Source organism: Triticum urartu, chromosome 7A (genome assembly GCF_056163025.1).
Source record: "Triticum urartu cultivar PI428250 chromosome 7A, HENAU_Tu73, whole genome shotgun sequence".
In the NCBI taxonomy this organism is placed as follows: domain Eukaryota; kingdom Viridiplantae; phylum Streptophyta; class Magnoliopsida; order Poales; family Poaceae; genus Triticum; species Triticum urartu.
This window is the reverse complement of record NC_141879.1, coordinates 417719663-417733405: the sequence shown is the minus strand read 5'-3', so window position 1 is coordinate 417733405 and position 13743 is coordinate 417719663. Positions and strand designations below refer to the sequence as shown.

Here is a 13743-nt window from a genome sequence, read left to right as displayed (position 1 = left end):
GGAAGAATGCCACCATGCTCAGATATAAGATCTTCTTTTGGTTGTTGCTGCATGACAGAGTTAATACAAGGAATCTTCTACGCAGGAAATCTTTCCACCTTCCATCCTACAAGTGTGAGCTCTGCCACTCCAATACTAAAGAAACCTCCTTACACTTATTTTGGGACTGCGATTTTGCCTTCAGCTGTTGGGAATCTTAACTCGGTCATAGGCACAGAGGAGTCTCTCTTTATGAAGAGGTCACACTTCTAGATCAGGACGTCCCCACATCAATTGCTATGGAAATTCTAATCATGGGATGTTGGAACATTTGGATACAGAGGAATGGGAAAATATTCAGATCACAACATTATTCCATTCAGTCCTAGAGAGGTCTTTTGAAAAAATGATCTCCTGCTTCTCCAGCACAAAATCAAGTTCAAGTTTGAGGCTCAACTTTCCAGTTGGATTAATCAGTTTTTAAGTTAATACTTTTCAACATGTTGGGTTTTGGTAGAGAAGGGATTGGTTAATTTTTTATTTCCTTGATTTGTAACTTCATGTAAATATTTTATTTTTTATCTTAATATATACCGTAGAACGATTGTTCTACGGGTTTCGGTTAAAAAAATCTGTCTCGTCATGATCCTCCTCTGGCATTGTAATCTTCTGTATTCTCCATACATATAAGAAAAGACCCAGGCATAAAGTAGGGCCTTTACCCACATCGGGGACTTGAACCTGGGTATATCGTGTAATAATGTGAACTGCGTCCAAAGATCCTCTGGTTTCCTGACGTGACGTTCCATCACTACAAATTCCACGTCCTCCTTGTACCGTTGTTAGGATCGACAAAATGTCCCTCGATATATTCTATTCCAACTTTAGATATGTTACTTCGAAATGAAAGTTGTTCATTATATAAAGTCTTGGCTGTCAGAATTCAACATTGCGTTCACACTTAAAAAATTGTAGAAAATCCAACATTGTCCATTTGTAGAGAAAGTACTTTGACCTTGTTTGCATACCAAATCGCACGAGTGTGCTCGGTGCGGGCTTTCACAAATTTTTGATATTTTAATGTTATACATGATGCTTATATTACAAAAATTTCTATGAAATCAATTAAACCTGGACACTATCCACATGTCGTAAAGCTTCCCCCACTTTGAGCTTAAGGATCATTCAAAACAAGTAAGTGGCACCCACATACTTTCATATATGATTTTAGAAGGGAAAAACTTCAATATTAATTTTTAAACCTTGCGTTCACAACTTAAATTTTAATGAAATTATCATATATTTTTGAAGATAACTCCGTGCATAAAAAGCATAATTACACGCATTTTGACGAGACCATGCATGCATGTGGGATCCACAAGTGAGTAATCCAGGAAGTCTATTTGATTCTTTGTTGAACGTTGCTACACAGACGACAAGCCCTAGACAATTTGTCACATCAAGTCATTGATGCGTGGAGCAAAACTAAACAACACCGTTGATGCGGAGCATCCTACGACCATCCCCATGGACCTATCTTCCTCTCCCAAGACACCACGTGGACCGATGACACGAGCGCGTGCAAGGGCTATCGTGAACAGGTACCAAGGAAGCAACCAAGGAGAAGTTATGGCGCAAGATGGACATCGAGAGCATGAAGACAATCTGCCCAGCGCAGAAATACCGGTACAACTGCCCATCTACCACCCAACTACCGCCCGGGCGGTACAACCGCTTGACTACCGCCCAACTACCGGTCAAGCATCTGTGATCGAGCGGTGCAAGGCTAGTACAACACCTGTTTATCCCCGTAACAGCCATCAGACCGATACAACCTCTCCAAACACTGGTACAACTGCCAAGCACCTCCGGAAACACCTCCAGGAACCCACGCATGAGCTCCCAATGGTACAACCGCCCCCATGACCGGTACTACTGCCCTGCCTGTGCGTAGTGAAAGGGGTTTCACCCCATGTATCCCCAACTTACCCCTTGGACTATATATATTCGTGCCTTAGCTCCGTACTAGTGTTAGCGTTGTGTTAGCTCATATGTGTGATAGAGCTTCGCTCATCCATCCGGATCTAGTCCACCACGAGGGACTGACACCTCTTCGGAGAAGATCCTCCTTGGATTCAAGACCCCTTTTTGGGAAGATCATCAAGACCTCCTCACGGAGAAGAACCGGTTAGCCTATGTATCATCCTTTGTTGGATTCAGATAGTGTACTCTTTGTGCTTCAAAGATCTAGCATATATGTGATCGTTCTTGTTGGTTTGAGTGATTCTCTCATGTTTCCCCTCGTGTTCTTCGTATTCTTCGTGAGATTCGCTCTAATCGTGAAAGATCGGCCCTCTAGGGTTCTAACCTACATCATCTTGGTATCATGAGCCACGTTGATCACGAATTTGGAGTCTCCCCCACCATTTTCTAGCCTTCTTTTGTTTGTTTTTGTCCTAAATTCGAAAATCCCCACCAAAAATAGCCCCATTTTTTTTGTGATTTGTTGGTGTGATGAATTTTTTTTGGATTTGATCCATCGATTTTGTGTGTAGCAGGCAGATCTAGCTTCCCCACAAGTTTCCCCACCTCCCATCCTCGAAATCTTCGCAATTTTGCCCCCAAAATCATCCATTTCCGCCCCAAGTTCATCCCACATCCAGATCTAAGAAATTTTCCCGACAAAAGCGGTACAACCGGCCCCTGAGGCGATACAACCGCTCCCCCATAACCTGATACTTCTGCCAGCCAAAACTGGTACCCCATGACACTCCAGGAGCGGTACAACCGCCCTAGCAAGCGGTACAACCGCCCCTCCCTGTTTTAGCCTCGGCTGATTGACAGTTTTGGCCATAACTAATTCATCCGGACTCAGATTTTGACGTTCTTTAGCTCGTTGAGTAGCTATCGACATCCCCCATCCATCTATTTAGGTTCCAAGACCATTTGACTCCACAAATTTTCGGAATTTTGGCATCTTTGCCTAGGGCCACCACCACATCATACCCTATACCACCACCAATTTCCGTAACTTAACCCATTTTGTTTCCCTTAGCACTTGTGGTTGCTTGAGTTGTGATTTGAGTTTCCTAGGGTGTTTCAGCTACTTAGGGACGGTTTCTTCTTCTTCAACCACCACCTCAACTACCACCATTTGACTTTGGTTTTGAGAATTTGAGTTGTGGTTCATCATTTCCTAGGGTGTTTCGGCTAACTAGGAACGGTTCGACATCGACATCATCGCCGCTCATCTTCGCCACGGACTCATCATCAACGACGACCACTTCACCATTTTGACACCTCGCCGTAAGCAAGAACGGTAACCTCCATATCATCTTGGTATTTTGATATCTCATCATTGTACATTCTTGCCATTGCATTGATAACCCTATAGACCATTTTGCATACCTTTCCTATCAAGACTAGCCTGTGAGTATTGCCGGCAATGTTACTTGTGCACATTAGTGATCATAGCTCCCATTGCATACATACCATACCATCATGGTGCATATCTTTGTATCATCTCTTGTGTCACAAGGTTGTCATAAGCATACACAATTGCTATCTTGGTTCGTGGAGTTTTGCATGAGAAAATAGCTCAAAAGAGAAAGAGCCATCCAAGCTTTTAAGCAAAGAGGAAAAGATAAGAAAAGTGCTTATAAGAAAGAACCATAGCATCATACTACATTAAGATTGTCATACTAGATCATATCACCGGAATACCATACATATAGCATACTTGGGATAGAAGTCCTTGCATTTTTGCTTAGTAGGTTGTGCACAAGTTTCATATCCGCCTATGGTGCAATCGTGCTAGCGTCTCTCTAGTGTTGTGCAACAAGAGCATTTTCGTGGATTCCATATTTTGGCTCATTCCTTGGTTGCACGACTCCATTTATCTATCCGTGTGTGAGTTTCCGTGTACCATATCTTGCTATTGGTCTACTTGTTGCATTTGCAAATTTGTGAATCTTTTCCAACATTATTGAGGCTCACTAACAATTGCATCAAATTTTTTGCCACCATCCTAACCAAGCTCCACTATAAGCTTTTACTTGTGTAGGTGTGAGAAGCCACCAAGAATTGGTACCAATTGTGCTATTTCCTTGTTCCACATTTGAGTGATCATTGATCCATCTTCAACATCGGTCAAGGTACATTTGGTATAAGTTCTTCTTTTTCTCCCACTTACATATTTGCTTGGAATGATGGATAGGCCAAGTACTTCTACCAACCCACTCTTCACCGATCAAGACGACGACATGTCCTCCTACGTCACAAAGAGCCACCTCTTTGGTGCACAACGAGCTTGCATCAAGAGCAACAAGCAATGAACGAATGCATCGACAACCTCGCCACCGGCTTGCTACTCTCCGAGCAACGTACAAGAGACTACTTCGACAACAAGCTCGACGACCACAAACAAGAGAATGACGCAAGAATGGACGAGATTCGTGCTTTGTTGGTCAACCGCTCTTCTACCACTTCGTCCTACTCAAGACGGAGCCGCTCAAGTCGACACTCCGACGACACCATCTCCGGCTCAAGTACTCCGACATCGAACACTCTTCGACGAGCCGCGCGCCAAGACTGTCAAGCAAACCGCAATCCTCTACACGACTACGACTCTCAAGAGCAAGTTCACGTGCAAGAACATCGACACCGTCAAAACCAAGCTACTTTCGCGCAAGCACAAGAACGACAACGCCTACGCCAACAAGTAGAGGAAGAGTGAGCGCGACAACACTAAGATGCACAAGATGCCGAGGCACAACGTCAACAACAACAACAACAACAACAACAACAATGAGAAGATCAAGCACTTGAGGCGCAACGTGCCCTCCGAGATTCAAGTCGAGGCATAGCCACACGCAACCGGCAAGCTCGTGAGCAACAAGAAGCGCTTCACGATGAAGTTCAAGAACGAATATATCAAGCTCACGTGCATCGACGAGCTCCTCCACAAGCTCGACAAGAACATCAAGTTCACCAAGAACAAGAACACAATGGAAATCCTCCAAGACAAGAGCAACATGAGGAAGACAATCCTCCTCGTCAAGGACTCCATCACCCTCGACCCCAACACAATGAAGAGCAATGCTACGGCAAGCTAAAGTTCACCATGCCCAAGTTTTCTGGAAGCAATGATCCCAAAGAGTACCTTTCATGGGCATTGAAGGTCGACAAAATCTTTCGTTTGCACAACTATGAGGAAGAGAAGAAGATCGTGATGGCATCCCTTGAGTTCCAAGACAACTTTCTCATTTGGTGGGAACAAGTCATTGAGCACTGTGAGGCAAGTGGTGAACCACCCATCACTACTTGGGCACAAATGAAGTATGTCATGAGAGCACGTTTTGTGCCAACCTACTACAATTGCGACCTCTTCAAGAAACTCCAACTCCTCAAGCAAGGAACAAAGAGCGTTGAAGAATACTACAAAGAAATGGAGATTGCCATGATAAGAGCCAATGTCATGGAAGATGATGAGAAAACTATGGCACGTTTATTGAATGGACTCAATCATCCTATCAAGAAGATAGCCGACTTCCAACCTTACTCCAACCTCATCGAGCTAGTGCATCAAGATACCAAGGAGGAACGGCAAGTGCAAGATGACTTCAAGTATGCCAAGTACTCTTCCAAGATCTATGGCTTCTCCAACACCCAAGCATCAACGACTCCAACACCTTCTACCTCAACCAAGCCATCTACAAGCAATGACGACAAGTCAAGTTACAAGAAAACTTCGACAACCTCAAGTCGTCCTCCTACTACAAGCAACTTCAAGCAAAGAGATTCATCATCATCTACCCCAACCGATGAGACCATCAAGACAAGTTCCTTCAAATGCTTCACATGCAGCGGCCGAGGCCACAAGTCCTTCGAGTGTACCAACAAGCGCACCATGATATTCAACGATGATGGTACATATGACTCCACGAGTGAAGGCGAAATGGAAGCCCTTGAGCAAGTGGCCATGCACCGGCAAGTGAACGAAGATGAAGATGATCAAGTCTTTTGTGACGAAGATCCGAGCCCCGTTCTTGTTGTCTCCAAGGTCTTGACACTTCAACATCAACAAGACGAAGACCAAAGATGTCATATCTTCCACACCAAGGCCGGCATCAATGGAAGGTCCGCGAAGGTCATCATCGATGGAGGGAGTTGCCATAACTTAGCAAGTGAGGAACTATGCTCCAAACTCCAATTGGTCAAGATGAAGCACCCACATCCCTACAAAGTTCAACGGCTAAGCGACTCCGGCACTATCCAAGTCGAGCACATGGTCCAAGTCTCCTTCAAAATCGGAGCTTACAAAGACACTTTGGAGTGTGATGTTGTTCCTATGTCCGTTTACCACCTACTTCTTGGACGGCCATTGCAATTTGACCGAGGCGTCATCCACACCGGACGGACCAATCACTATAGCTTCAAGATGAAGGGAAAGGAGTACGTTCTACAACCTATGTCTCCAAGCCAAGTGATCGCGACAAGCAAGCCACCCATCGTGGAGAGAATAGTGAGAGAGCGAACCACCCAAAAGAGAGTGAGCGTCACAAGCCCAAATTGAGTGCCCCCACGATGAGCGACAAGAAGAACTTAGTCCTATTTTCCACCAAAAATGAGATAAGAGAAGTGTGTGAGAACCCATCAAGTGTCATGCACTATGTCCTTTTGTCCAAGGATGAGGCACCAAAAACTAACAACTCTCACAATCTACCTTTAGTGTTATCTTCTCTATTTCAGGAATACCAAGATGTATTTCCCGGCGAGCTACCTCCGGGTCTACCTCCCCTACAAGGCATCGAACACTGAATCGACCTCATCCCCGGAGCACCCCTTCCTAACAAGGCTCCCTACGGTGTCAACCCCGAGGAAACCAAGGAGATCCAACAGCAAGTCCAACAACTCATCGACAATGGCCATGTACGAGAAAGTTTGAGCCCTTGTGCCATCCCGGTAATCCTTGTCCCCAAGAAAGATGGTACATATCGCATGTGTTCCGATTGTCGTCCAATCAATGCTATTACCGTGTGTTATCGTTACCCCATTCCATGCCTAGATGATATGCTAGATGAGCTTAGCGGAGCCACTATTTTCTCTAAAATTGATCTTAAAAGTGGCTACTATCAAATACGCATCCAAGAAGGTGATGAATGGAAAACCGCATTTAAGACCAAATTTGGCTTATATGAATGGCTTGTTATGCCAATGGGTTTATCCGAAGCACCCGGTACCTTCATGCGAGTCATGCACTTTGCTCTTCGACCCTATATTGGTGTATTTGTTGTGGTCCATTTTGATGATATTCTTGTGTTCAGCAAATCTCTCAAAGACCATGTCACCCATCTTAGAACCGTGTTGCAAACCCTTAGGAAAGAGCGCCTTTATGCTAATATGGACAAATGCCTTTTTGGTGTTGATAAGATTATTTTCTTAGGTTTTGTTGTGTCTTCTAAGGGTGTTCATGTTGATGAATCTGACATCAATGCTATTAAAAATTGGCCCCAACCAACCAACTTGCAACAAGTGCGTAGTTTTCTTGGTCTAGCCGGTTTCTATCGTAGATTTGTGAAGGATTTTAGCACCATTGCTTCACCTTTGCATGCTTTGAGTAAGAAAAATGCACCTTTTGTTTGGGGACCATCCCAAGACATCGCCTTTAATGAGCTTAAAAATTTCCTTACTCAAGCTCCCGTGCTTGCATTACCCAACTTCGACAAACCTCTTGAAGTTCATTGCGATGCTAGTGGTAATGGCATAGGAGGTGTGTTAACACAAGAGAGGTGACCCATAGCATACTTTAATGAGAAACTTTCCAGAGCGCAACTCAATTATTCAATCTATGACAAAGAGCTATATGCTTTAGTGCGAGTTTTGCGTGAGTGGGAACATTATCTTCTACCTCATGAATTTATCATCCACACCGATCATGAAATGCTTAAGTACAAACTAAGTTGAACAAGCATCATTCTAAATGGAGGGAATTCATTGAGTCATTTCCTTATGTCATCAAATATATCAAAGGCAAGGAAAATGTTGTCGCGGATGCGCTTTCACGCAAATGCATGCTTGTTACTAAACTTGAATTAAATGTCATTGGCTTTGATCACATAAAAGACTTGTATGCGCATGATCCTACTTTTTCTATTCCTTTTGCCAAGTGTTTGACACATACATCTTGGGAACGTATTACATCAAAGATGACTATCTTATGAGAGCTAACAAACTTTGCATTCCCGAGTCTTCTCTTCGTTTGTTACTTTTGCAAGAATCTCATGGAGGAGGACTAATGGGACACTTCGGACATGATGTCTACTACACAACCTTCTTCTTGTAGGGTTTGTTGGGCCTCCAAGTGCAGAGGTTTGTAGGACAGTAGCAAATTTCCCTCAAGTGGATGACCTAAGGTTTATCAATCTGTAGGAGGCGTAGGATGAAGATGGTCTCTCTCAAGCAACCCTGCAACCAAATAACAAAGAGTCTCTTGTGTCCCCAACACACCCAATACAATGGTAAATTTTATAGGTGCACTAGTTCGGCGAAGAGATGGTGATACAAGTGGTATATGGATGGCAGATAAAGGTATTTGTAATCTGAAAATATAAAAACAGCAAGGTAACTAATGATAAAAGTGAGCGTAAACGGTATTGCAATGCGTTGAAACAAGGCCTAGGGTTCATAATTTCACTAGTGCAAGTTCCCTCAACAATAATAACATAATTGGATCATATAACTATCCCTCAACATGCAACAAAGAGTCACTCCAAAGTCACTAATAGCGGAGAACAAACGAAGAGATTATGGTAGAGTATGAAACCACCTCAAAGTTATTCTTTCCAATCAATCCGTTGGGCTATTCCTATAAGTGTCACAAACAGCCCTAGAGTTCGTACTAGAATAACACCTTAAGACACAAATCAACCAAAACCCTAATGTCACCTAGATACGCCAATGTCACCTCAAGTATCCGTGGGTATGATTATACGATATGCACCACACAATCTCAGATTCATCTATTCAACCAACACATAGAACCTCAAAGAGTGCCCCAAAGTTTCTACCGGAGAATCACGACGAAAACGTGTGCCAACCCCTATGCATAGGTTCATGGGCGGAACCCGCAAGTTGATCACCAAAACATACATGAAGTGATTCACGTGGTATCCCATTGTCACCACAGATACGCACGGCAAGACATACATCAAGTGTTCTTAAATCTTTAAAGACTTAATCCGATAAGATAACTTCAAAGGGGAAACTCAATCAATCACAAGATAGTAGAGGGGGGAGAAAACATCATAAGATCCAACTATAATAGCAAAGCTCGCGATACATCAAGATCGTACCACCTCAAGAACACGAGAGAGAGAGAGAGAGAGAGTGATCAAACACATAGCTACTGGTACATACCGTCAGCTCCGAGGGAAAACTACTCCCTCCTCGTCATGGAGAGCACCGGGATGATGAAGATGGCCACCGAAGAAGGATTCCCCCTCCGGCAGGGTGCCGGAACGGGTCTAGATTGGCTTTCGGTGGCTACGGAGGCTTCTGGCGGCGGAATTCACGATCTATTCTGATAGTTTTATGGTACATGGGTATATATGGGTGAAAGAAGTACGTCAGGGGAGCCACGAGGGGCCCATGAGGGTGGAGGGCGCGCCCTAGGGGGTGGGCGCGCCCCCCTTCCTCGTGGCTCCCTCGTTCCTTTCCTGACGTGCACTCCAAGTTTTTTCGGTAGCTTTCCTTCCAAAAATAACTTCTCCAGTTGGTTTCATTCCGTTTCGACTCCGTTTGATATTCCTTTTCTTTGAAACACTGAAATAGGCAAAAAAAACAGCAATTCTGGGTTGGGCCTCCGGTTAATAGGTTAGTCCCAAAAAGAATATAAAAGTGGATAATAAAGCCCAATATTGTACAAAACAGTAGATAATATAGCATGGAGCAATAAAAAATTATAGATACGTTGGAGACATATCAAGCATCCCCAAGCTTAATTCCTGCTCGTCCTCGAGTAGGTAAATGATAAAAAAGAATTTTTGATGCGGAGTGCTACTTGGCATAATTTCAATGTAATTCTTCTTAATTGTGGTATGAATGTTCAGATCCGAAAGATTCAAGACAAAAGTTCATATTGACATAAAAATAATAATACTTCAAGCATACTAACTAAGCAATTATGTCCTCTCAAAATAACATGGCCAAAGAAAGTTCATCCCTACAAAATCATATAGTTTATCATGATCCATTTTCGTCACACAAGAATGCTCTCATCATGCACAACCCCGATGACAAGCCAAGAAATTGTTTCATACTTTAGTAATCTCAAACCTATAAACTTTCACGCAATATATGAGCGCGAGCCATGGACATAGCACTATGGGTGGAATAGAATATGATGATGGGGGTTATGTGGAGAAGACAAAAAGGAGAAAGTCTCACAACAACGAGGCTAATCAATGGGCTATGGAGATGCCCATCGATTGATGTTAATGCAAGGAGTAGGGATTGCCATGCAATGGATGCACTAGAGCTATAAATGTATGAAAGCTCAACAAAAGAAACTAAGTGGGTGTGAATCCAACTTGCTTGCTCACGAATACCTAGGGCACTTGAGGAGGCCCATTATTGGAATATACAAGCCAAATTCTATAATGAAAATTCCCACTACTGTATGAAAGTGACAAAACAAGAGACTCTCTACCATAAAGATCATGGTGCTACTTTGAAGCACAAGTGAAAAGCATATTAGCATTGTCCCTTTTATTTTTTATTTTTTTGCCTTTCCCTTTTTTTGCCTTTCTATTTTTTGGCCTTTCCCTTTTTTTATTTGGCATTTCTTCTTTTTGGCGGGGGGGGGGGGGGGGGACAATGCTCTATTAATGATGATCATCACACTTCTATTTATTTACAACTCAAAGATTACAACTCGATACTAGAACAAAGTATGACTCTATATGAATGCCTCCGGCGGTGTATCGGGATTGCGATGAATCAAGAGTGAAATGTATGAAAAATTATGAATAGTGGCTTTGCCACAAATACGATGTCAACTACATGATCATGGAAAGCAATATGACATTGATGATGCGTGTCATAATAAACGGAATGGTGGAAAGTTGCATGGCAATATATCTCGGAATGGCTATGGAAATGCCATAATAGGTAGGTATGGTGGCTGTTTTGAGGAAGGTATAAGGAGGTTTATGTGTTAAAGAGCATATCATATCACGGGGTTTGGATGCACCGGCGAGGTTTACACCAACTCTCAATGTGAGAAAGGGCAATGCACGGTACCGAAGAGGCTAGGAAGGATGGAAGGGTGAGAGTGCGTATAATTCATGGAGTCAACATTAGTCATAAAGAACTCACATACTTATTGAAAAAATCTACAAGTCGTCAAAAACCTCGGCACTACGCACATGCTCCTAGGGGGATAGATTGGTAGGAAAGGACCATCGCTCGTCCCTGACCGCCACTCATAAGGAAGACAATTGAATAACACCTCATGATTCAAATTTGTTACACAATGTTTACCATACGTGCATGCTACGGGACTTGCAAACTTCAACACAAGCATTTCTCAAATTCACAACTACTCAACTAGCACGACTTTGATATTATTACCTCCATATCTCAAAACAATCATCAAGCATCAAACTTCTCTTAATATTCAAAACACTCGTAAGAATTTTTTTTACTAATCTTGAATACCTAGCATATTAGGATTATTTAAGAAAATTACCATGCTATTAAAGACTCTCAAAATAATATAAGTGAATCATGAGAGTTCATCTATTTCTATAAAATAAAACTACCACCATGCTCTAAAAGGATATAAGTTAAGCACTAGAGCAAATGACAAACTACTCCGAAAGATATAAGTGAAGATCAATGAGTAGTCGAATAATTATGCAACTATGTGAAGACTCTCTAACATTTAAGAATTTCAGCTCTTGGTATTTTATTCAAACAGCAAGCAAAACTAAATAAAATAAAATGATGCTTCAAGCAAAACACATATCATGTGGCGAATAAAAATATAGCTCCAAGTAAAGTTACCGATGAACGAAGACGAAAGAGGGGATGCCTTCCGGGGCATCCCCAAGCTTAGGCTTTTGGTTGTCCTTTAATATTACCTTGGGATGCCTTGGGCATCCCCAAGATTAGGCTCTTGCCACTCCTTATTCCATAGTCCATCGAATCTTTACCCAAAACTTGAAAACTTCGCAACACCAAACTTAACAAAAAACTTGTAAGCTCCGTTAGTATAAGAAAATAAATCACCACTTAGGTGCTGTTGTGAACTCATTATAAATTCATATTAGTGTAATATATACTGTATTACAACTTATCTATGGTTCATATCCTCCGATACTACTCATAGATTCATCAAAATAAGCAAACAACACATCGAAAACAGAATCTGTCAAAAACAGAACAGTCTGTAGTAATCTGGATCAAACGTATACTTCTAGAACTCCTAAAATTCTCAAATAAATTGATGGACCTGAGGAATTTATCTATTAATCATCTTCAAAAAGAATTAACCAAATATCACTCTCCAAATAAAAATGGTAGCAATTCTCGTGAGTGCTTAAAGTTTCTGTTTTTACAGCAGGATCGCAAAGACTTCCCCCAAGTCTTCCCAAAGGTTCTACTTGGCACAAACACTAATTAAAACATAAAAACTCAATCATAACAGAGGCTAGATAAATTATTTATTACTAAACAGGAGCAAAAATTAAGGAACAAAAATAAAATTGGGTTGCCTCCCAACAAGCGCTATCGTTTAACGCCCCTAGCTAGGCATGATGATTTCAATGATGCTCACATAAAGGGTAAGAATTGAAACATAAAGAGAGCATCATGAAGAATATGACTAGCACATTTAAGTCTAACCCACTTCCTATGCATAGGGACTTTGTGAGAAAACAACTTGTGGGAACAAGAATCAACTTGCATAGGAAAGCAAAACAAGCATAACTTCAAAACTTTAAGCACATAAAGAGGAAACTTGATATTATTGCAATTCCTACAAGCATATGTTCCTCCCTCATAATAATTTTCAGTAGCATCATGAATGAATTCAACAATATAACCAGCACCTAAAGCATTCTTTTCATGATCTACAAGCATAGAAAATTTACTACTCTCCACATAAGCAAAATTCTTCTCATTCGGAATAGTGGGAGTATCATAAGAGACTTGAATACAATAAATTGTTTCCACATTAAAAGAGTAATGTTCAGAGTAGGAGTAATCATAATCATGACAAGTTTTATAAATATAATCACTACTTTTTATAGCATAAGTATCATCACAATAATCATCATAGGTAGGAGGCATGCTATCATCATTATAAATTTGCATATCAAAACTTGGGAGACTAAAAATATCATCTTCATTAAACGTAGCATCCCCGAGCTTGGGACAAACATTAATTACAGAAAATATATTCTCAAAAACATCATCTTCATCAAACATATCATCCCCAAGCTTAGGCCTTTTCATATCATAAGCATAATCACTCTCATCATTAATAGTATGGATAGCACCAATAGTATAGCAATTATCATATTCTTCCAAGCAAGTGCCAAAAAGATTTTCAAGATCATAAGAAGTATCATTATCTTCCATAATTATATTTTCATGAGGCACAATAGTAATAGGAGCAGCATTATTTGGGAGAGATATATTTTTACCTCTCTTCCTTTTTATTTTCTTCTTCTTCACCACATCATGTGTGGGTTCAATCCT

General features: G+C 41.6%; 1 pseudogene; it reads left to right on the top strand.

The window, feature by feature from the left end:
* Positions 1 to 5101: 5101 nt before the first annotated feature.
* LOC147959797 (uncharacterized) lies at positions 5102 to 6422 on the top strand (annotated as a pseudogene).
* The last annotated feature ends 7321 nt before the right edge of the window (positions 6423 to 13743 follow it).